Source organism: Oryctolagus cuniculus, chromosome 19 (assembly GCF_964237555.1).
Source record: "Oryctolagus cuniculus chromosome 19, mOryCun1.1, whole genome shotgun sequence".
In the NCBI taxonomy this organism is placed as follows: Eukaryota; Metazoa; Chordata; class Mammalia; order Lagomorpha; family Leporidae; genus Oryctolagus; species Oryctolagus cuniculus.
This window is the reverse complement of record NC_091450.1, coordinates 27,477,288-27,498,486: the sequence shown is the minus strand read 5'-3', so window position 1 is coordinate 27,498,486 and position 21,199 is coordinate 27,477,288. Positions and strand designations below refer to the sequence as shown.

The 21,199-nt window shown below is 53.8% G+C and overlaps 1 protein-coding gene across 4 annotated transcripts in view; it reads left to right on the top strand.

Annotated features, from left to right (window-relative positions):
* Nucleotides 1-21,199, top strand: part of ABAT (4-aminobutyrate aminotransferase) — a 100,616-nt gene that overhangs the window by 8,085 nt on the left and 71,332 nt on the right. The window contains exon 1 of one of the 4 annotated variants that reach the window (XM_070064693.1): nt 5,364-5,385. The exons of 1 other annotated variant lie outside the window; for it this stretch is intronic. The gene's annotated coding sequence lies outside the window, so the exon portion shown is untranslated. Of the gene's footprint in view, nt 1-5,363; nt 5,386-9,170; nt 9,601-18,403; nt 18,542-21,199 lie in introns of those variants that run through there. 2 more of the 4 variants (XM_051847394.2, XM_002711782.5) reach the window with 2 other exon arrangements.

Genomic DNA, 21,199 nt, shown 5'->3' with positions numbered 1-21,199 from the left:
CTGCCAGTCCCGGTCATCGAGTATGTGACGTTGAACGAGAAAATCAAGGCCTCCCTCTCGGTGGCTTCTCTCTGGGTCCCAGACGCAGCCGTCTGACCACGATTCATTCATTAACAGGTGCATTCATTCAGCGTGTGACTTCCATGTGCCGTGCGCAGAGCTGTGTGTGTGTGTGTGTGTGTGTGAGAGAGAGAGAGAGAGAGAGAGAGAGAGAGATGGGGTCAGATAATTGCCAGCTCCTGCATCAGGGCACCTCGGCTGGCTGTGGGGACACGGGCCCTCCTGCGAGAAGGGAGCAGGAGACCGGGATGTGAGTTCCACGTGGGAAGAGGTCGCCCTCTGTCCCTGTCCCCGAGGAAAGCTGTCTCAGGAGGAAAAGTCAGAAGACAGAGAGAGCAAGAACAGACCCAGAGATCTCAGAGGAAGCTGTTGAAAAAGGACGTTTTCAGGAAAAGACAGAGTGCAATGAGGCCTTGCATGCAGATCCAAAGCGAACACTTGTTAAGGAGTTAATGAAGCTCCTACAGGGAGGAATCCAGGCAGATGTCAGACCCGGGTCAAAGGCCAAGCTCAGCCCGAAGGTGTGGAGGAAAAGAATGCTAAAATGAATGCAGATGGAGGGAAATGTCTGGACAAGGCAGACTGTGCCCCTACAAGGGAGGTGAAAACCAGTTTGCAGATCCCAGACGGGGCTAGAATCAGGCAACCCAAACGTCTGTGTCGAATGGAAAAGACGCGTAGTTTTCATTGGCCACCAGCTTGTCTTGTTTTGTTGTTGTTTTCTGTAACAACAATGTTCAGAGGATGAGAAGGGATTCAGAGAGGCTGCAGGGGGCGGGGGGGTGCAGGCAGGGCCCGATTGCAGCCAGCAGGTGACCTGTGATGGAGAGTTTGCACTTGACCCTGAGACCGGTGCCGGGTTCTAAGTCAGGAGATGCCTTTCCCCCCGAGGATCCTTTGGGGCGTGGGTGGGGAGTGCTCAGGTACCTTGTCCCCCGTGAGCCCAGGTTCCTGTCCTGAAGGCAGGGTGCTGCCCTTCCAGCAAAAGCTCTTAGGACCTTGAAGCCCCTCCAGACCCCGGTTGGTTGAACAGCAGTCATGATGACACCACCCCGGCTGGGCTGTTTCCATGCGGGGACAAAGGCTGCCTCCCCTCTCCTTGTCCAGGGCTGTAAATAGCTCTCGCCGGCTTTGCAGGCTGAGTGCCTTTCTGGGGACAGGCTGGAAATGAGCACACCGAGGAGGTTTTGTGCAAACTGCTGCCTGCTTGCAGATTTACACGCCTGGCATCCTGCCGCAGCCCTCAGTGCCGTCTTCCCAGGGCTGAAAGCAGGGCTGCAAGAGGAGCCCCGCACGGAAGCGCGTGGACGCGCTGGGCTGGGCACAGGTGCCAGGAGGGAACTGGTGCTGGGCTGGCGGGGTAGCGCGGAGTGGAGGAACAACAGGCAGCAGTCAGAGGATCCTGGTTGGAGTTCCCACTGGACTCACAATGAGAACGACTCTAAGTGGTGGCAGCTCCATTGGCTCAGTATCTGCACCGGCCGGTGCAGGGCCTCTGCGTGAATCTGCTCATCTCACGCTCCTAACAAGCCGAGGAGGAAAATCAGACCCGGAGAAGGGACATGGAGACTCAGAAAGGGTGATTGCTTTGCCCACAACCAAGGGAGCGTTTCTAGCAGGAAGCCTGGGCTCCAAGGCTCCAGCGCCCTTGTGCTCAGAGCTAAACCGCACGGACGCCTCTGGGTCCGCCCACTGCTCCCTGCAGCCTGTTTGGTCATTGGCCAATGGGAGCAGTAATGTTTTTATGCTTGGTGATCCCAGCAGAGTTTGGGAGAATCAGCTGCCCCAGGGAAGGGTTGACAGTGCCCGCATAGCCCCTGCAGCCACTTGGGGCTGGGACCAGGCCCACCTCGGTTGCGCCCAGGCCCTCCAGGAGGAGAATGCTTGCTGGGCGCCCTGGGTTTGGGAACGCAGAGTGACCGTGGAGAAGTGGTTGGCAGTGATTCCCTGGCTCGCCAACCCACTCCTTGCTCATGGGTGAGCTGAGGCTGGCCCAGGCTATTTACTCCCCGGACAGGATTTGGCACTCGACGCTCCAAGAGGGGGTAGGAAAGGGCGGCCTGAGGTGTGGAAGGGCAGCTGGATGCCGAGTGTTTGTGGAGAGTCCTTGGCACCTGCTCATCCACAGAGCAGGAGCTCCGGTCCTGGGGCCCACTATCCCGGTACCCTCAGGCACCAACAGCCTGCAGTTTGAGCCCAGCAGCAGCTGCCCACCCTGTGGTCATCTGATACTGCAGGACCCCAGGAGGGCTGGCTGTGGGCCTGGGGCGAGGTCTGTTTCTTAGTCCTGTAAGGTTAAGGGAGAGGCCGGCATGCGTGCCCCAGACCTGGGGGCTTCTCTCTGCACCTCAGTTTCCTCAGCTGTAAAATGGCACCTAGAAGACTACCTGTTGGAAAACCACGTTGGAGGCTGTTTGGATGAGCGTAGCTCCGCGCCTCCTGCCTGCCGGACCCTGGGCTCTGCTTGGGCGACCTCACTGAAGTCTCCCAGTGAGACAAGTGGAAGGGGGCTCTTTTGCTAATAAGGACACAGAACTGGGGAGTTTGAAGCCACTTGGCCTGCAACAGGACCTGGCTCCAGAACCCATCTCAAACATGGGGATCATGGAGGACTTCCAAGTGCCAAGGAGTCAGAATCCCTTCTCCTTCCTTTTCTTTCTTTTTTATTTATTTGAAAGACAGAGTTACAGAGAGAGGTAGAGCCAGAGAGAGAGAAGTCTTCCATCCACTGGTTCACTCTCCCAAATGGCTACAATGGCCGGAGCTGCACCATTCCGAAGCCAGGAGCCAGGAGCTTCCTCCAGGTCTCCCATGTGGGTGCAGGGGCCCAAGGACTTGGGCCATCTTCAACTGCTTTCCCAGGCCATAGCAGAGAGCTGGATCAGAAGTGGAGCAGCTGGGTCTTGAACCATTGCCCATATGGGCTGCCGGTGCTGCAGGCTGGGGCTTTAACCAACTATGCCACAGTGCTGGCCCCTCTCCTTCCTTTTCTCTTCCTTTATTGATCCACTCTGTCTGTACTCACTGTTTTCTTCAGATTAATTTTTGAGAGCTGGTTGTGTGGCACAGCAGGTAAATTCGCCACCTGTGATGCTGGCATCCCATATGGGTACTGGTTCGAATCCCAGCTGCTCCACTTCCAATCCACCTTCCTGCTAATCTACCTGGAAAAGCAGAGGAGGATGGCCCAAATCTGTGGGCCCCCACACCCACATGGGAGACTTGGAAGAAGCTCCTGGCTTCGGCTTGGCCTGGCTCCAGCCATTGCTGCCATTTGTGGAGTAGACCAGCAGATGGAAGATTTCTCTCTCTCTGTCACTCTGCCTTTCACATAAATAAATAAATCTTTTTTAAAGACTTGTTTATCTATTTGAAAGGCAGAGTGACAGAGTGAGAGAGGGAGGGAGACAGAGAAAGAGCCCTTCCATCCACTGGTTCACTCCCCAAATGGCTGTAACAGCCAGGGCTGGGCCAGGCTGAAGCTGGGAGCCAGGGATCCCATCTGGGTCTGCCACGTGGCTGGGAGGGGCTCAGCTACTTGGCCCGCCCTCCCCTGCTTTCCCAGGTGCCTTAGCAGGGAGCTGGGTCAGAAGCCCAGCAGCCGAGCTCAAGGCAGTGCTCGGATGTGGGTGCCAGCGTCCGCACAAGCTGCAGCTTAACCTGCTGTGCCGTAACGTTGGTCCCATTGCTGTTTTTTTCATGTTAGTTAATTTTGTGGGTAGGCAGTGCAGCCCATAGTAGTAATAATAATAATAATTAGCCGGAGTCTCGGCATCCCCTCGGCGCTGGTTTGAGTCCCGGCTGCTCCACTCCCTTCCAGCTCCCTGCTGTGGCCTGGGAAAGCAGTAGAAGATGGCCCAACTGCTTGGGTCCCTGCACCCGTGTGAGAGACTCTGAAGAAACTCCTGGCTCAGAATGGCCCAGGTCTGGCTGTTGCAGCCATTTGGGGAGTGCACCAGCAGACGGAAGATATCTTTCTATTTCCCCCTCTCTCGCTGTAACTCTTCCTGTCAAGTAAATAAATAAAATCTTTTTTAGAAAATAAACCAAAGTACAGATTTCACTAGTCCCTCCCTTTGTCAACCTGTGCCTGGCTGTGTGGGCGCACAGCAAGCTACTCCGGCCACACCCTGTTAGTTAACAGAACAGACTCGGGCCTGTGTTGGTAGGGGATTGAGGGGAAAATCCTCTCCTAGGGCCCTGAGACTCGGCACTTGCCATATTATTTCTTTTCCTTCTAGGGGAATGGAACGTGCTCCTAATGTCGCATCCTTGCCGCTGAACACGGCAAACCAAAGGTCAGGGCGTTGGTGCAGGTCAGCTATCAGCATGTCCATCTCATGCAAACGTACAAAGGTGTCGTTCCTGGTGCCGGGGTTTTGCTACCTGCCCAGCTGAATGCACACTGCCCCCTGCACACTTAAGGAGAGATTTGCTTGGCTCAGACCTTGGAAGGAACCAAAGGTACTTTGTAGGAGATAGTAGCCTGCAACTGTGATTCACCAAGGCCGGTAATCGTTAACCTGGAGAAGGTTGTAAAATGGGACACGTTCCTCTGCCGGGGTTTCCAGGAGGGTCGCTGCCGAGGCCCAGTGGGAGGCTGCAGGAACCCCCTATGCATCCTGTCCCCCGCCTGGGTGAGCAAGGCCAGCATCAGGGCCCAGGGATGCTCACAAGCAGAGCTCACGACCCGGGGCAGACCCTGAATGCAATGCCCTTAATGGGAACGCTTCTTAGAGCTCTGCTTTTAGAGGACAAAAGGACACGGGAAGCCCTGGGGTTGGCGTCTGCTCTGGGCGCTTCCCCTGCACAAGGGTCCCTCCGTGTCCCTGGGAGATTCCAGGACCCCTGCGCCTATCAAACTCTTAGGTGCTCAATCCCCTTAGGTAATGAGGCGGTATTTGCATACGGCACACCCCTTTCCATGGGTGTTAAATCATCTCTAAATTACTCACAACACCTAACACAATGTAAATGCTGGGTGAACACTTGGTATACTGTATTGTTCAGGGAACAATAACAAGACAGCACAGCCACCTTTGGCGGAGTCTGGGTGTGGCCACGCAGATAGAAGCTGACTGTGTTACACTTTGACCCTCACAAAACCCTCCAGGTAGGTCCTCTTCCTATCACGTTTCAAGAGTAAGGAGACTGAACCACAGAGAGCTTTAGGAACTTGGCCGGGATCATTTGCAGCTGAGGCCCTGTCTTGCCTGATTACAGTTGCTCACGGGCCACTCCCTCCAGCCTGGGGCACACCCCTGGTCGAACCCAGAGGAAGCCTTGCTGGCGCCAGGACTGGCTGCCTGCTTCCTTCCCTCTCAGGTGAGTTTGCCCCGCTCTGTTGTGGTTTCCCACTCCTTTCTCTGTGGCACTAGACCACGAGAGCTTTGAGGATGCAGGGTCTGTAAATTTTCTGTGTTACTGGCATCAGCCTAGGATCTGGCATAAAGGGGCCATGTGGTCCGTGTTTGTTGTATGAATATGTGACTACCTTACTTGGATGAATTTTTGCAGAGTTCTTGAGAAAGTTTGGTGTATCTTTAGCTCCTGAATTTGCTTGGAGGAAATTGTTTTGCTTTGCTTTACTTCGCACACATGAGAGAGAGAGCGCGCGTGCGAGAGAGCAAGTGAGCGCATCTGCTGATTCACTCCCCAAATGGCCGGAGTTGGTTCAGGCTAAAGTCAGGAGCCTGAAACTCCATCCAGGTCTCCCTCGTGAGTGGCTTGCCCCCCCCCCCCCCCTTGCAGGAGCCAGGTACTTCTCCTGGTCTCCCATGGGGTGCAGGGCCCAAGCACCTGGGCCATCCTCCACTGCACTCCCGGGCCACAGCAGAGAGCTGGCCTGGAAGAGGGGCAACCGGGACAGAATCCAGCGCCCCGACCGGGACTAGAACCTGGTGTGCCGGCGCCACAAGGCGGAGGATTAGCCCATTGAGCCGCGGCGCTGGCCGCCCCTTTTTTAAAGTAAGCTTTGTGTTGTAAGGCCATTGTAGATGGATAGGAGTTGGAAGAAATGGTAGAGAGATGCGTGTACCCTTCATCCAATGCCCCCCAGATGGACCCATCTTGCCAGCCTGAAAGCTGTCTCATACCACAACCAGGAAGTCGGGTTGCTGCAGCCCACCCGTCTTATCCGGAACCCCCCGGCTCTGTACACATTGACCTTGTACATTTTAAAATTGATTTTTGGGTTGGCAACTGTTAGTTGTCTCATTAATATGGACAATGCTGGCTGATCCCAATGGGGCGCTGGTTAAAACCGGTACCGTCTCAGAATGAGTCAGCTTGGGCTGGAGCGGCAGAGCAGACCCTGCAGGTGCACACTCACCTGGAGAATGGGTCCCCAAAGGGGCGTCTGGATCCTGAAGAACGAGAAGGATGGGTCATGACTACCCCCCCAAGGGTGCGGTCAGCCCGTGCGGTGTTGGGGGAACGTATGTGTTGCACAGTGTGCTCACCGCACCCCGCTCACTGGCTGCTGCAGCTCCAGCCTTCGCATCCCACATTGCAGGGCTCTTTCCTCCCCAGGCGCCCCCTTGGTTATAAGTGGATCCACTTATGTGGATCCCAGCTTGGCTGTTTCTGGCAGTGAAAACCTGGGCCAGCTGCTTGGCCTCTCTGTGCCTCACCTGCCAAATGGGGGCAATAACCGCATGACCTCCTAAAGAAGGTAACACATGGGAGGCGCCCAGGCGCGTACCTAATGTGCCCGCTGCTTGATGAGCATCGAGTCACGCTCGGGGCCCACGAGTTCTAATCAAGCCGACTCCTTTCACCTGCGGAGCGTCTCGTGGTGCTTTTCCTCTACGCACATTATAACGAAAGGAATGTCTCCCTAGGAGCCATGGAAGACCCCGGGGTCTGGGGGGACTTGGTGGAGGCCGTTTCCCTGTGTGTGTGGAGCCAGTCCTGTGGCTTGAGCCTCAGTGTCCCCATAAGGAGGATGGGTATGATAACAGGACTGCCCCACAGAATGCGTTGGGAGAGGTTGGTTGACAGGACGCATAGTAGGTCCTCAGGGAAGAGCCTGCTATCAGGTTAGTCCTCTCTGAGCCTTGTTTCTATGGGTCTGTTAAACGGGAGAGCTGAGTAGCATCTCTGTGGGGTTTTTGTGCGGCTCTGGAAGGTTTGGATTGGAGGTCCCGGTTGCCTCGCGCTTGGCTAACAGAGGGGCTGTGTGTCCTGGAGGAGTGGTGGAGTTGTGTGACAGATGAGCTTGCAAAGCTGAGAACGAGAGATGGGGCCTGGGCCACGTCTGAGCCGCAGAGGAGGAAGCAGAGCAAGCTAACCTGAGTTCAGTTTTGTTTGTTTGTTTGTTTGTTTTTGACAGGCAGAGTGGACAGTGAGAGAGAGAGACAGACAGAAAGGTCTTCCTTTGCCGTTGGTTCACCCTCCAATGGCCGCCACGGCTGGTGTGCTGTGGCTGGCACACCGCGCTGATCCGATGGCAGGAGCCAGGTGCTTCTCCTGGTCTCCCATGGAGTGCAGGGCCCAAGCACCTGGGCCATCCTCCGCTGCACTCCCTGGCCACAGCAGAGAGCTGGCCTGGAAGAGGGGCAACCGGGACAGAATCCGGCGCCCCGACCGGGACTAGAACCCGGTGTGCCGGCGCCGCAAGGCAGAGGATTAGCTTAGTGAGCCGCAGCGCCGGCCCTGAGTTCAGTTTGCCAGCGCCCCGGCTCCTTGTCTGTCCCCGTCAGCCCGGTGCCATGCCCTGGCTCTCCACCACCCTGCACGGAAGAGTCCCACCCTCGCCTGGGCATGTGCTTCGGCAGTGAGGGTGGCGTGACAGTGCCACATGGGTTTGGGGGAGAACTGCTGAGTTTACAGGCCTGCTCCCTGCTGGAGCTGGCATTGTGGGAGAGGGAGGAGAAGTCCTCAGAGCTTCCTGTTAGAAGACGGGGACGAGAAGCAGATGGTGCCCGCTGGTTGTGATAAGAGGCTGGTGCCTTGCTGCGGTTTTAATTTTCTGCAGGAGCCCAGTGATTGCACGATTGCACTTCTCCACCTCTGCAGGGTCACCCCTCCTGAACACTGTGCTCTTCAATCCGCAGGAAATCCGGGCAGCCAGGCAGAGCCGGTCCAAATCCCACTGCCAGACCCGGTCCAAACCCACTGCCCTTGGCTACAAGAGCTGGATGAGTTTCACCTGACCTCTGAGCCCCCAATTCCCCCTCAGCACACTGCCGTTGCATAGCAAGGTGTTTAAGAGAATCCTTGATATCTGGAAATCAAGCCGACGCCGCGGCTCACTAGGCTAATCCTCCGCCTAGCGGCGCCGGCACACCGGGTTCTAGTCCCGGTTGGGGCGCCGGATTCTGTCCCGGTTGCCCCTCTTCCAGGCCAGCTCTCTGCTGTGGCCAGGGAGTGCAGTGGAGGATGGCCCAGGTGCTTGGGTCCTGCACCCGCATGGGAGACCAGGAAAAGCACCTGGCTCCTGGCTCCTGCCACCGGATCAGCGCAGTGCGCCGGCCGCAGCGTGCCGGCCACGGCGGCCATTGGAGGGTGAACCAACGGCAAAGGAAGACCTTTCTCTCTGTCTCTCTCTCACTGTCCACTCTGCCTGTCAAAAAATTAAAAAAAAAAAAAAAGATATCTGGAAGTCAGCGTAGAGCGAGCATGGGCAAAGCCTGACCGACCAGGGGGCCCTCGGCTTTCTCTGCCCCTGTTTTCATCTGCCAAGTGGGAGGAAACTTCCCCTGGAATGAATAGAGTTGTGAGTAGAGAGAGCAGTTGTTAGGAGTCCACTAACCAGAGCAGTTAGCCCCTGGGACAGCAGCTCAGTTACCTGCCATTCCTTGGGGTGGACCAGCTGACCCCAGAGAGTGGCCAGTCCGTGCTCAGAGTCCAAGAGCCTGGGACCGGGGGGAGTTTCTGAGCTGATCAGGTGTAAACCAGGTCCTTCCCCTGATGCCTGCGGCCTGGACAGGGTGTTCATTCCCTGAAACTGACCCCAGACCAAGCAAGGGGCTTCCTTAGTCACTCAGCCACAGTCTGCCTTCTGCTCGTTTCTCTCCCGCTTTGTCACTTAGCAGAAATGACAGCCACCGTGCAAGGCTGAGCGGGGACTAAATCCAGGTCTGAGGGCAGAGGTCGTGCTGTAACCCGAGCCTGTTACTTCTGTGGCCTGTTGTGGCCTCTGTTCTGCCCGTGACTCAGCAGGGTTGAAGAAGGACCAGAGTGATCAGGGAGGGGGGACCCCTGGGGTAGGAGGCCGCCTCTGCCTGGGAGCTCTCTGGAAACTTGGGGATCAGTCATCTCCCTGGCCAGCGGCTGTGGCAGCTGGGTTCTGGAGTTCCTGCCTCCAGCTGGGCTGACGAGACCACTGCAGCCGTGACCCAGGGCTGTTCGTGGGGGCAGAGCTGTGAAGCCGGCTCTCAGACAGGCCAGACTGAGGGGACTCTGGCCACCCATGTCTCCTGCAGAGGAAGCTCCAGGCTGAGCCATCCTTTGTGGGGTTCAGTTTTTCCTCCCATCACCCGAGACTATATCAGCGTTCAGCACCTGACCTCCACCGTGCGCTCCTGTGGAACAGAGGTGAGGGAGGGAGGTGAGGAGCTTGCGGGACCAATGCTTCAATGAACAAATGGGAAAGCCGGGACCTTGGACAGAACTGAAGTGTGGTGACTGAGGCAGTGCGGTCCAGTGGGAGGTCAAGGAAGGGCTGCCTGGGGGACGGTGCAGCGATGGAGAAGCCTGCGGCTCAGAGCCCGGGGGAAGCTCAGTCCCTCAGAGGCACAGCAGGTGCATGGCAGGGCCCCACTGGGAGGCCTGCAGGGGTTTCTTCTCTTTATGATCAGAGACCTAGGGTAGGCGATCAAGGAGGGACTCACATGATGTGTTCCACTTTAAAATGATTTTTCTAACCACCCCCAGCAAGCTGGATCGCAGGCAGGGAGACTGCGTAGGGGGCTGCTGCAGTCTCCCAGGTGCAGGTGGAGGGAGGTGGCGTGGGTTCAGGTGGAGACCTGGAAAATGTGTGCAGTGAGGTCTGGACATCAGGACGTGCAGTCGGTGCCTGGGGTCAGCCCGAGCCCGGGAGATGTTGAGCCAGCCTCCTTTTCCTCGTGTGTCTAATAGAAATATATTTGTGTGCATTTTAATTTTCTATTGGAGAGAGATAGAGACACTGGTTCTCTCCACGGATGCCCACAACAGCCGGGCTGGGTCAGACCGAAGCCTAGAGCCAGGGGCTCTATCCGGTCTCCCACACGGGTGGTAGAGACCCGAGCACGTGGGCCCTCTCGACTGCCCCCCAGGGTGTGCATTAGCAGGGGCTGGAGCCAGGGTTGAACCCAGGCACCCCGTGTGGGACGCTGGCATCTTAACCTCCAGGCTACCCCCCTGCTCACTCGCCTGTAAATTGTACATGCGGCGACGATCATTTGTAAGTGGGAGGTGGCGACAAGAGTACCTGTCTGACACAATTGTCATAAATATTCATGGAGAGGGCACAATCGGTCACCAGCGTCCTTGGGTTCTGCATCCATGGATTCAGCTGACCACAGATTGAAAATATTCAGACAAAAATAATTTTTATACTGAACATATATTCACTTTTTCTTGCTATTATTCCCTAAATATTATAGTGTGAATTGTTTACTCTGTGTTATGCATTACAAGTAACCTAGAGGTGATTTAAAGTCTACGGGAGGATTGTGTAGGTCAATATGCAAGCCCTGCGCCTTCTTATCTAAAGGACCTGAGCATCGTGGCTTTGTCGTCATGGGGGGAGGGTCTGTGTGCTGGAACCAATTCCTTGCCACAGACCCTGAAGGGTGATCGTCTGTTCCTTTCCCAGGCTCACTGTAACACATCACCACGAACTCGGAACAAGAGATCCATTGTCTGGTGGCTATGGAGGCCGGAGCTCCAGAGCCCAGGGCCACAGCGTCATCTGCGCCGGAGGAGCACTGGGGGGAGCTGAGCTCCTCTCTCGCTGAGGTTGCTGGCGCGTTAGCAGGGAAAGGCAGTGTGTGATGCTGAAGGGGGCTCCGCAGGGCTGGGGTCCGTGCGCTCTTACACTACAGCTCCTGGAGTGGAGGGTGGTGAGACACCAGCTTGGTAGGAGGAAGAGAACAGACCTGTGGCTTGCAGGCTCGGCAGGTGTTTTCTGTGACGGGCCGGATGGTCACTGTATTCTCAGCGCTGTGGACCATAGGTTTCTCTTGCCCCGACTCTGCCTTTGTAGCACAAAAGCAGCCGTAAACAAATGGGTGTACCGGTGGTATAATAAAACTTTATTGAGAAAAGCCAGATAGCGGCCCTAGTTTTCCGTCCGCTAGCCTAGAATTTGAATCCTCAACAGCATCTTCTTTCCTGAGCTTCCAGGAATTCCAGACTTCCAAACTCCAAGCTTTGTCCTCCACTGTCTTGGGATCAGTCGAGAAGTTTCCCTTTGTATCACCTGCAAATGCACCAACTCCCTGGTGGTGCTGCCCTACTTTGGACTTTAAGTATTTCCACCTGGGGACTGGAATCCACTCTGACCTGGTTCAATGCCAGAAAACTAATGTCCTTTTTATAGTGCATTTGGAAGCTCAGCTCCTCTTTCCACACCTTCAGAGGCCAAACTGAACACAAATCAATGGTCAGATGCCTCTGGGGCTCCTGTTAATGCCAGGTCAAGTTCTTGGTAGTTGTTTTCCTATAATTAAGTGTCTAGACACAATCGGCTGCCACCGACTCAGGTTTTCTTCACACCGTACTACAGTTTCTCTCTGTAGAAAGAGAAAGCAGGAGGGACTTTTTTTTTATCTCCAAACATTGGATAAAATCAGTGATATGGGTCATTAATGAAGAATCAAGCCAACAAATGGTAGAAAATAGTTGACTGCCACTCCATAGCTTCATATCCAAGATAAAACCATGTTAAACCAAAAATAACATTTTTCCAGCCTTCTTTTATTGTGTGTTGGTTTATGGTTTTGTTTTTGTGCCTCTATGAAATTATAGCCAGACTGCATATAAAATTTTATGGTCTTTTTTTCTCATTACAGTGGTTCAAAAATCATTCTCTGTCTTCTGACATAGTTTGTGGCAAATTTCAATATCATCAAGGTCTTGTACTACAACTTACTTGAGCAATCCTTTCCTGTTGGTTGTTTTCAATATTTTTGGCTGTCTGCTCTTCTAACTTACACTGCTCTGAACATTTCTATGCAGAGAACTGTTGCTTTACTTAGGATTACGTGAATTAGCTGAATTTCTAGCTGGATTTTTTGAGATCAAAATATTTAGTACAGTTGGCCTTCTGTAGCCCTGAGTTTTATATCCATGGATTCAACAAACCACAGATTGAAACTATCCAAGGGAAAAAAAATGGACCCATACTAAGAAGGTACAGACTTTGTTTTACTTGTAATTCCATAAACATTAGAGTAGAACAGCGATTTATGCAGCACTGCATTGAATTAAGTATTGCAAGTAATCTAGAGCTGATTTAAAATAGGCATTTAGCCCAGTGGTTAAGATGCCCACATCCCACCACTGGAGCACCTGGGTTTGATACCTAGATCCAGCTCTTGACTCCAGCTTCCTGCTAATGCAAACCCTGGGAGGCAGCAGGTGATGCTTCAAGTAACTGGGTCTCTGCCACCCATGTGGAAGACCTGTACTGGGTTCTCACCTCCTAGCTCCAGCCCAGCCCAGCCCCAATCATTATAAGCAACTGGGGAATGAGCCAGCAGTTGGGTGGCACTCCTTTTCGCTCTCTCTCTTTTAAAAAATAACAAAGTAACAAAGCCCTCTCTTTTGACTATTTACAAAAAATATAGGAAAGGATGTGCAGAGGTTTTTTGCAAATACCATTTGCACCATTTTATATAAGGACTTGAGCATCTCTGGTTTTGATATTCACAAGGGATCCTAGCACCAGTCCCCTACTGATACCAAGGAATGACTTTATCTTTTTATCCTCTAGGACTACGTTGTTTCCCAAAGGGGAGGGACTCAAAGTCCTGTCCAGCAATATCTGGAGAGAGAGACAGAAGTGTTTTTTTTTTTTTTTTAAAGATTTATTTATTTATTTGAAAGGCATAGTTACAGAGGGTAGAGGCAGAGAGAGAGGTCTTCCATCTGCTAGTTCACTCCTCAAATGGCCACAATGGCCAGAGCTGCAGCAATTCAAAGTCAGGAGCCAGGAGCTTCTTCCAGGTCTCCCACATGGGTGCAGGGGCCCAAGGACTCGGGCCATCTTCTACTGCCTTCCCAGGCCATAGCAGGGAGCTGGATCAGAAGTGGAGCAGCCAGGACTGGAACTGGCACCCATATAGGATGCTGGCACTGCAGACAGCGGCTTTACCTGCTACAACACAGTGCCAGCCCCCAGAGGTGATATTCTAACTCTTAGACCTGAGGTCAGACATACAGTAACATAACTCTTAGGTGGTTTGTTTTGGTGGATGTATGAGTGGATGGCTTTGCTGGTTGGTTGGTTGGTTAATTGTTGGGTAGGAGTTGGGGGGTTGGTTGGTTGTGTGAGTGGTAGGTGGATGCGTGGGTTTGTTGGTTGATTAATTGGTGGGTGGGAGGCAGGAAGGTTGTTTGGATGGCTGGTTGACTGGTTACTTGGGAGGGTAGGTTGGTTGGTTGCTTGCTTGGTTGGCTGGTTGGCTGCTTCTCCCTTCTGTGGCCACAGATCCCTGTGCTTCCCAGGAATCAGGCATGACACGAGGTAGGAAAGAGGTAGGCAGGGGTGGGTTAAGAAGTTTCAGAGGCCTCATGAAGGACTGGGAACCAATTTTGTGCTGACCAGTGACCAGCTAAGGGTGCGGAAGCAGGAAGACAGCTCTGCTCCTGCAGTTGTCCTGGGGACCAGTGACTGTGGTGGTTTGGGGGTAGTGATGGAAATGAAGTAGACACCTTAAAATTATTTATTTTCTTATTTGAGACTCTGGGAGACAGAGTGACAGGCAGAGAGCTCCTATGCACTGAATGATGCCAGACGCCCACAATAGCTGGAGCTGGGCCAGGTCCAAGCTGGGGAGCTGGCAGCTCAGTCCGTCTTCCTGGTGGATTTCAGGGAGCCAGCTACTTGCGCCAGCTGACCTGCTGCCTCCCGGGGTGTGCATTAGCAGGAAGGTGGAATCAGAGCTGGAGCCAGGAATTGAACCCAGGCACTCTGATAAGGCCGGGAACTAACCACCAGGATAAATGCCTGCTCCTTTTGAAAAAAATTTTTCTTTTCATTTATTTGAAAGGAAAAGAGAGACGAACATGCAGAGATCTTTATCCACTGGTTCACTCCCCAGATGTCCACAAGCGCCAGGCCAAAGCCAGGAACACTTGGAGGTCTGAGCAGGAACTAAAACTAGAACTTTGTTCTTTCAGTTTCACTGGACTCCCTTGAAATTGTCTCAGCCTCAGCAGTGTTTTTCTGTGTTTGTTTCACCCTGTGGTTAGGTAGCTTCCCCCACGGTCCCCAGAACAAGAGAGATGGTACCACCTGGCTACCTTCAGGGCACAACCTGTTCTGATGGCACAGGCCAGATGTTGTGTCTTATCTAGGGAGACTTGGTGGCAGGGAAGGCAGTCCTGAGCCTCAGTCTCATTCCCCAACCTGGTCGGGAGCTCACCGTGACAAGGAACGGTAGCACAGAGAGCCATGTTCTCTGGACATGTTAGCACCTGCTTACGTTTCTAACCAACGTGACTCCCGAGTGCAGGGGGTTGGGAGCAGTGGGCGGCATCATCCATGCGTGCTCATCTGTGACTTCCCGTGGCTTCAGATGTTAAGCATTTTCCTTCGTCAGTACAGAAAGCCCCACCTCATTCTTTCTGTTGAGTGCATCTTCTTCTGTGTTGTGGGTATACCAAAACTATTTAACCAGTTTGTACCGATGGATGTTCCTTTCAGCTTATATGTCAGTGAGACAGATTCCATCTAGTAGATTTATGCCGGGGAAAAAAGTGCTTTGGGCATTTAAATAAAATTTTATAGATTTTGATCAGTTGCTCTCCAAGACATCTGTTTAAATTTACCCTCCCGTTGCGCTGGATTCTGTCCTGGTTGTTCCTCTTCCAGGCCAGCTCTCTGCTGTGGCCCGGGAGTGCAGTGGAGGATGGCCCAAGTGCTTGGACCCTGCACCCCATGGGAGACCAGGAGAAGCACCTGGCTCCTGCCTTCGGATCAGCGCGGTGCGCCGGCCGCAGCGCGCCAGCCGTGGCGGCCATTAGAAGGTGAACCAACGGCAAAAGGAAGACCTTTCTCTCTGCCTCTCTCTCTCACTGTCCACTTTGCCTGTCAAAAAAAAAAAAAAAAAAGAAGAAGAAGAAGAAGAAGAAGAAGAAGAAGAAGTCAGTGTGGGGGAAGCAAGGGGAGGGTCAGGTGGCAGCTGGAGACACATCAGAAGGCTGAGGCAGCCGGTCAGCTAAGAAATAAATGAGCACCTGCACTAGGGCGACAGGAGGAGAAGGGAGCACAGAGCCCCGAGGGGGTGCAGAGTCCAATCCGGGGCGTGGAGGGGAGAGGGGTGGTTAGGAGGGACGAAGCAAGGACTCCTTGTCTCTGGCTTGGACAAATAGGCAGACGGTGGCTCTGTTCACTGAGAAAGGGAGTGGTGTAGCAAAGGGAGCAGCGTCGTGTTGCACCTGCTGCAGGTATCTGCTGCCCCACGGAGGAAGATTCCAGGTCGTCAGATCACTTGTGAAAACCACGAGCGTGCCGAAGATCTCCCAGAACTGGATGGGTGGATGGAAGGATGCATGGCGTGGACCTGCCAGGGCTTGAATGTGGTTTGTGTGTATTCCTCAAAGGTTCATGCGCAGGCAGCTTGCTCCCCAGTGGTCGTGTGGAGTGGAGGGGGACCCTTAAGAGGTGTAGCCTTGGGGGAGGTAATAAAGCCGCTGGAATTTCACCCTCATAAGAGATTAATGTAGCTCTCTTGGTTCCCCAGTTCCCACAGAGGTGAGTTGTTCTAGAAAGAGTGACGCTGGGGCTGGCACCGTGGCTCACTCGGTTAATCCTCTGCCTGCGGCGCCGGCATCCCATATGGGCGCCGGTTCTAGTCCCTGCTGCTCCTCTTCCAGTCCAGCTCTCTGCTGTGGCCCAGGAAGGCACTGGAGGATGGCCCAAGTGCCTTGGTCCCTGCACCCGAGTGGGAGACCAGGAGGAAGCACCTGGCTCCTGGCTTCAGATCAGCGCAGCTCCGGCCATGGCAGTTACTTGGGGGGGGGGTGAACCAACGGCAAAAGGAAGACCTTTCTCTCTGTCTCTCTCTCACTGTCTGTAACTCTACATGTCAAATAAATAAATTAAAAAAAAAAAGAAGAAGAAAGAGTGACGCTGGCCCTTGCGTGGCTCTGGCTTCCTGTGTTGCCACGTGAGTTTTCCCTCTTGCATGGGCTCCCACCATGATGCCATCTGCCAATTTTTTTAAGGTTTAGTTTATTTATTATATGTCAGAATTACAGAGACACAGAGACTGAAAGAATATCTTCCATCTGCTGATTCACTCCTCAAATGCAGCAATGGCCAGGGCTAGGCCAGGCCTAAGCCAGGAGCTTGTTCCAGGTCTCCCGTGTGGGTGCAGGGGCCCAAGCACTTGGCCATCCTCCACTGTTTACCCAGGCACATTAGCAGGGAGCTGGATTGGAAGTGGAGCAGTGAAGACTTGAACCAGTGCCTATATGGTATGCCAGTGCTGCATGTGGCAGCTTTACCCACTGTGCCAAAGTGCCAGCCCCATCTGCCATTTCCAATGCAGCCAAGGGAACCCTCACCAGCAGCCAGAGATGGAGCCACCCAATTGTGGACTTTCAGCCTCCAAAACTGTGAGCACAATAAAGCTCTTTTCTGGATAAGTACCCAGCCTCAGATATTTTATTATCACAACAGAAAATGGACCGATACAGGATGAATGGATGATGGGTGGATGGGTAGATGGATGATGGGTGGAAGAGAAGATGGATGGGTAGACGGAGGGGTGGAGGGAGAGAGGTGGCTGCATGCATGGATAGATGGACTGAGAGAAAGAAACATTCTATTTAGATTGAACCATATGAAGTGGCTGTTTTGTTCAGAAATGATGAAATACTTAATGTTATACAGACTCAGATATTTTAGGGGAAAAGGTAGTGATGTGTGCAGTTTGAAATTCATGAAAGATAGAAAAGATTAATGGATGGATGGGTGAATATGTGATAGAGCAGGCACGTTCACGGTGGTGGGTATACAGATATTTATTGTAAGATCATTTCAACTGTGCTGTACCTTGCAAGGGTAACATAAGCCGTGGGAAGCGCTTTCCGATGCTAAACGTTGGCAATCTCATGTGGTTCCCTGGGGCTTAGTCCAAGAGATCCTTCCAGGTTCCCAGTCTGTGGCGTCAACAGCTGTCCCCTGCAGGACCCTTTGGACTGCTCTGCCCAGCCTGGGCGCCCGGGGTTCGGGTTGAATGGCCCCCAGCGTGCTGATGACTGCACTGAGTACCCCGCTATCAGCCTGGTAATAATTATAGATTTCCTCTGCGATCTGAGCCCATGGGTTACCCTGGCAACGGCGTAATAGCTCAGCTGAAGCGCTGTCATGGTGATTTAGAGCCAACACCTCTCCCAGGCAGCCTCCGTCTGGGTGCCCCCACCCTCTCGCCGTCGTCATGGCAACGGATGAGTTGCATGTGACCGAAAGCCCTGTGCCCCCCGCCCCCACACCCTCACCTCCCTTCCTGTGATCCTCCCCTTCGGCTTCTGGGCCCCCTCTGGACACACATTGACCTCCCCCCGCCAAGCTGGGGCACAGTGGGGGCTGCTAAAGTAACTCACCCCCTCCAGGTCCCCATTGGCTCTGAGAGGGGACTAGGTGGACCACAGAGCTGGAGCAGCCCCGCTGAGTCCCCCAAGGGCTTGAAGATGGCCTGCTCAGAGCCCCTTGGCGGCTGTGGCCACCCCGCCTCCCTGAAGCCTTGGGACTCTGCCTGGCGCCTTCAGGGGTTCCTGAGCCTGAGAAAGAAAATCCCAGGAAGAGGCCCCTGCAAGGGAAGAGGAGGAAAAGTGGCCGATTTCAGAAGATATTGAAGACGTGCCCTTTCTTCTCTCAGGCTGTGCTGAAAATATGCTTTGAAAAAATCTGGTTTTTTTTCTCTGTTTATCTCTTTTTTTTTTCTTTTCTGTGTGCATCTTTTCCTTTGCATTTCTAAAAACCCCTCTCTGAATCCGCCTTTCAGTCTCCCTCCCTCCCTCCCTCACTCCCTCCCTCTCCCCCCCCCCCCAGCCTTCTTTCCATCCCTCTCCCTCACATGCTTGCTGGGTACATCCTGTTCCCGAACCTGCCGTGCTTCCGAGGGGCCTTCTCTCTCCTGTCCCTGAGCCCATGTTCTGCGGATTGCCTGCAGGTCCAGGGCACCCTCCTGAGAGGGGAGCTGGCACGGCTGAGGATGAGCCCAGCCAGCCGTGTCCCTGGGGCTCTGCACAATGACACAGAGGAGGCGTTTTAAGCGGGCGAACTGGGCTGGCTGCAGGACCCTGACTACCAGGCACCGTGAGTGCAGGGGTGTGTGTGTGTGTGTGTGTGCGTGCGTGCACTCACCTGGGGAGGTGTATCTCATCTCAGGGAGGTTTTGGGGTGTACAAGTATACGTGCGCATGTGTGTACTTGTGTGCCAGCTCTCCTGCGTGTGGCTTTCTGCGAGGGACAGGCAAACCTACATGACAGATTTCTCAAGAATGCTTTGTAGAGAGAAGACAGCAGGAGGAGCCTCTTTCAAGTGGAAACAGAATTAAGATGGATACGGACATGATGGATGAGGAACTGGCTGTCAGCCGTAGGCTTGCAGATCCACCGTCTATGCAGGCGTTTTCTGGGCGCAGGAAGTGGAGCGAGGGTCACCTTGAAAAGGCATTTGTGCTCAAGCTTCAGAATAAATCCTTGCCCTCCTCCCCGGGACTGAGACGGCACGGACACACCCCTTCCTCCTCGGAGCAAGGAGGAGCAGAAGGCGCATTTTGCGTTCTTGACGGCCGGCTGTCTGCTCTGAGAGCTTCCCTGGCTCACACCAAGGGAGGGCAGGCGTAGGGACGCGTTGGCCGGCAGCTCCCCCTACTCCCACCCCCACCCCTAATCTTTTACTCTTGCAGTCAATTAGTTCGTCGTCTTTGTTTTTTTTTTTTTTTTTCTTTTTTTTCTTTTTTCAGGGAAACAACCCAGGCCCCTAGAGGCAGCCAGAAGAAAGCAATTTCAGAAAACGAAATTTCCAGTGCAGGGCAAGATGTGGGAACCCTGGCAGCTTGCCACTGAGTCGCTGAGCAGTCGGCATGTGGGGCTGGCAGCTGAGGCCGCCCTTCCAGGGGGTCCTTTGTGCTCTGCTCTTCCCTGGATACTTGGGGATAGCAGGCAGTGGCTCTGGGTGAACAATGACTGTGGAGTGGGCACTGCCCAGTGTTCCCTGGGAGAGAGGCTCAGACCGCACGAAGTTTCTAGTCCAAGTAGGAAAAGACCCCACAGGGTGTTCCCCACCCAGAGGCTTTGCCACCACCTGCATTGCCCCCAAGACGCTGTCCTCTGTTCCTCGCCCTGGCCTCCGTCTGCCAAGGCCGCCTTTGCTTACCTGCCGGGCTCTGATCACCTTTAAACACCACCCAGTTAACACCACACGCGAGCTCTTTTTTATTTTAAGATTTTATTTATTTACTTGAGAGGTAGAGTTACAGAGAGAGAGAGAGAGAGAGAGAGAAAGAAAGAGAGAGAGAGAAAGGTCTTCCATCTGCTGGTTCACTCCCCAAATGCCCCAAAGGCCGGGGCTTGGCCAATTCAAAGCCAGGAGCCAGGAGCTTCTTCTGGGTCTCCCATGCGGTGCAGAGGCCCAAGCACTTGGACCACCTTCTACTGCTTTCCCAGGCTATAGCAGAGAGCTGGATCAGAAGAGGAGCAGCTGGGACTCGAACTGATGCCCACAGGGGATGCTGGCAGCACAGGCAGAGGCTTAGCCCACTATGCCACAGCTCTGGCCCCACACACCCCACCTTCTACCTGCCCAGGACAGCCTTGACCTCTGGCAGCCTGTGTCCCTCTGACCTCTTTCTCAAATCTGCCCATGAGCTGAGGTTGACTTGAAAAAATGTTAAGACAAAATACATACAGAGCAGCTGGCCTGGATTCTGAAAATGTCAGTGTCACAAAAGGCAAAACAGCTGAGAAATGGTTCTAGATTTAAAAAAAAAAAAAAAAGGCTCAAGAGCCATGGGCCCGGCCGGCACTGCGGCTCAATAGGCTAATCCTCCACCTTGCGACACCGGCACACCAGGTTCTAGTCCTGGTCAGGGCACCGGATTCTGTCCCGGTTGCCCCTCTTCCAGGCCAGCTCTCTGCTGTGGCCCGGGAAGGCAGTGGAGGATGGCCCAAGTGCTTGGGCCCTGCACCCCATGGGAGACCAGGAGAAGCACCTGGCTCCTGGTTTTGGATCAGCACGGTGCGCCAGCCACAACGCGCCACCCGTGGCGGCCATTGGAGGGTGAACCAACGGCAAAGGAAGACCTTTCTCTCTGTCTCTCTCTCTCTGTCCACTCTGCCTGTCAAAAAAAAAAAAAAAAAAAAAAAAAAAGAGCCATGGGCCCAACTGCAACCTGTGGGCCTGGGGCAGGGGCAGCAGAAACAAGCACAGAGACACGGAGGGGCCCACGGGGAGATCTGCACACAGGCTGTGTGCCATTCTGCTGTTTTGTCCATGATACAGCGGATTTCACTCTTACAAAATGTATCGCAGATAATTTTCAGTGAGGAGACGTGAGACAAAGTAGTTGTTCTTAGAAGACAGATGGGGGGCTTTAGGGATGAAATATAATGTCTGCAACTAACTCAGCTCGGAGGACAGATGGGAGATAACAGAGCGAGAGAGAGCCAGTGTGACAAATGTCAACAATTGGCGGTTCTAGGATTACAGGTGCTTGTTGAACTGTGCTTGGAACTCGCCCCTGAGTTTGAAAGTTTCTGACCAGCCACTGCCAGCCCGCTGGGCCATGTAGCCTTGGATGTGAATTCATCTCCTTTAATCCTAGCAGCCCGGGGGGAAGGGCTCCGTCATACCCATTTTCCAGTTTTCCGGTTGAGAAAACAAAGAGCCTTACGGAAGCCTAGGCCGAATCTCACATTATACCTCCTCCTACCATTATTGTCAGATTACTAAAGATAACAGTCTGATAC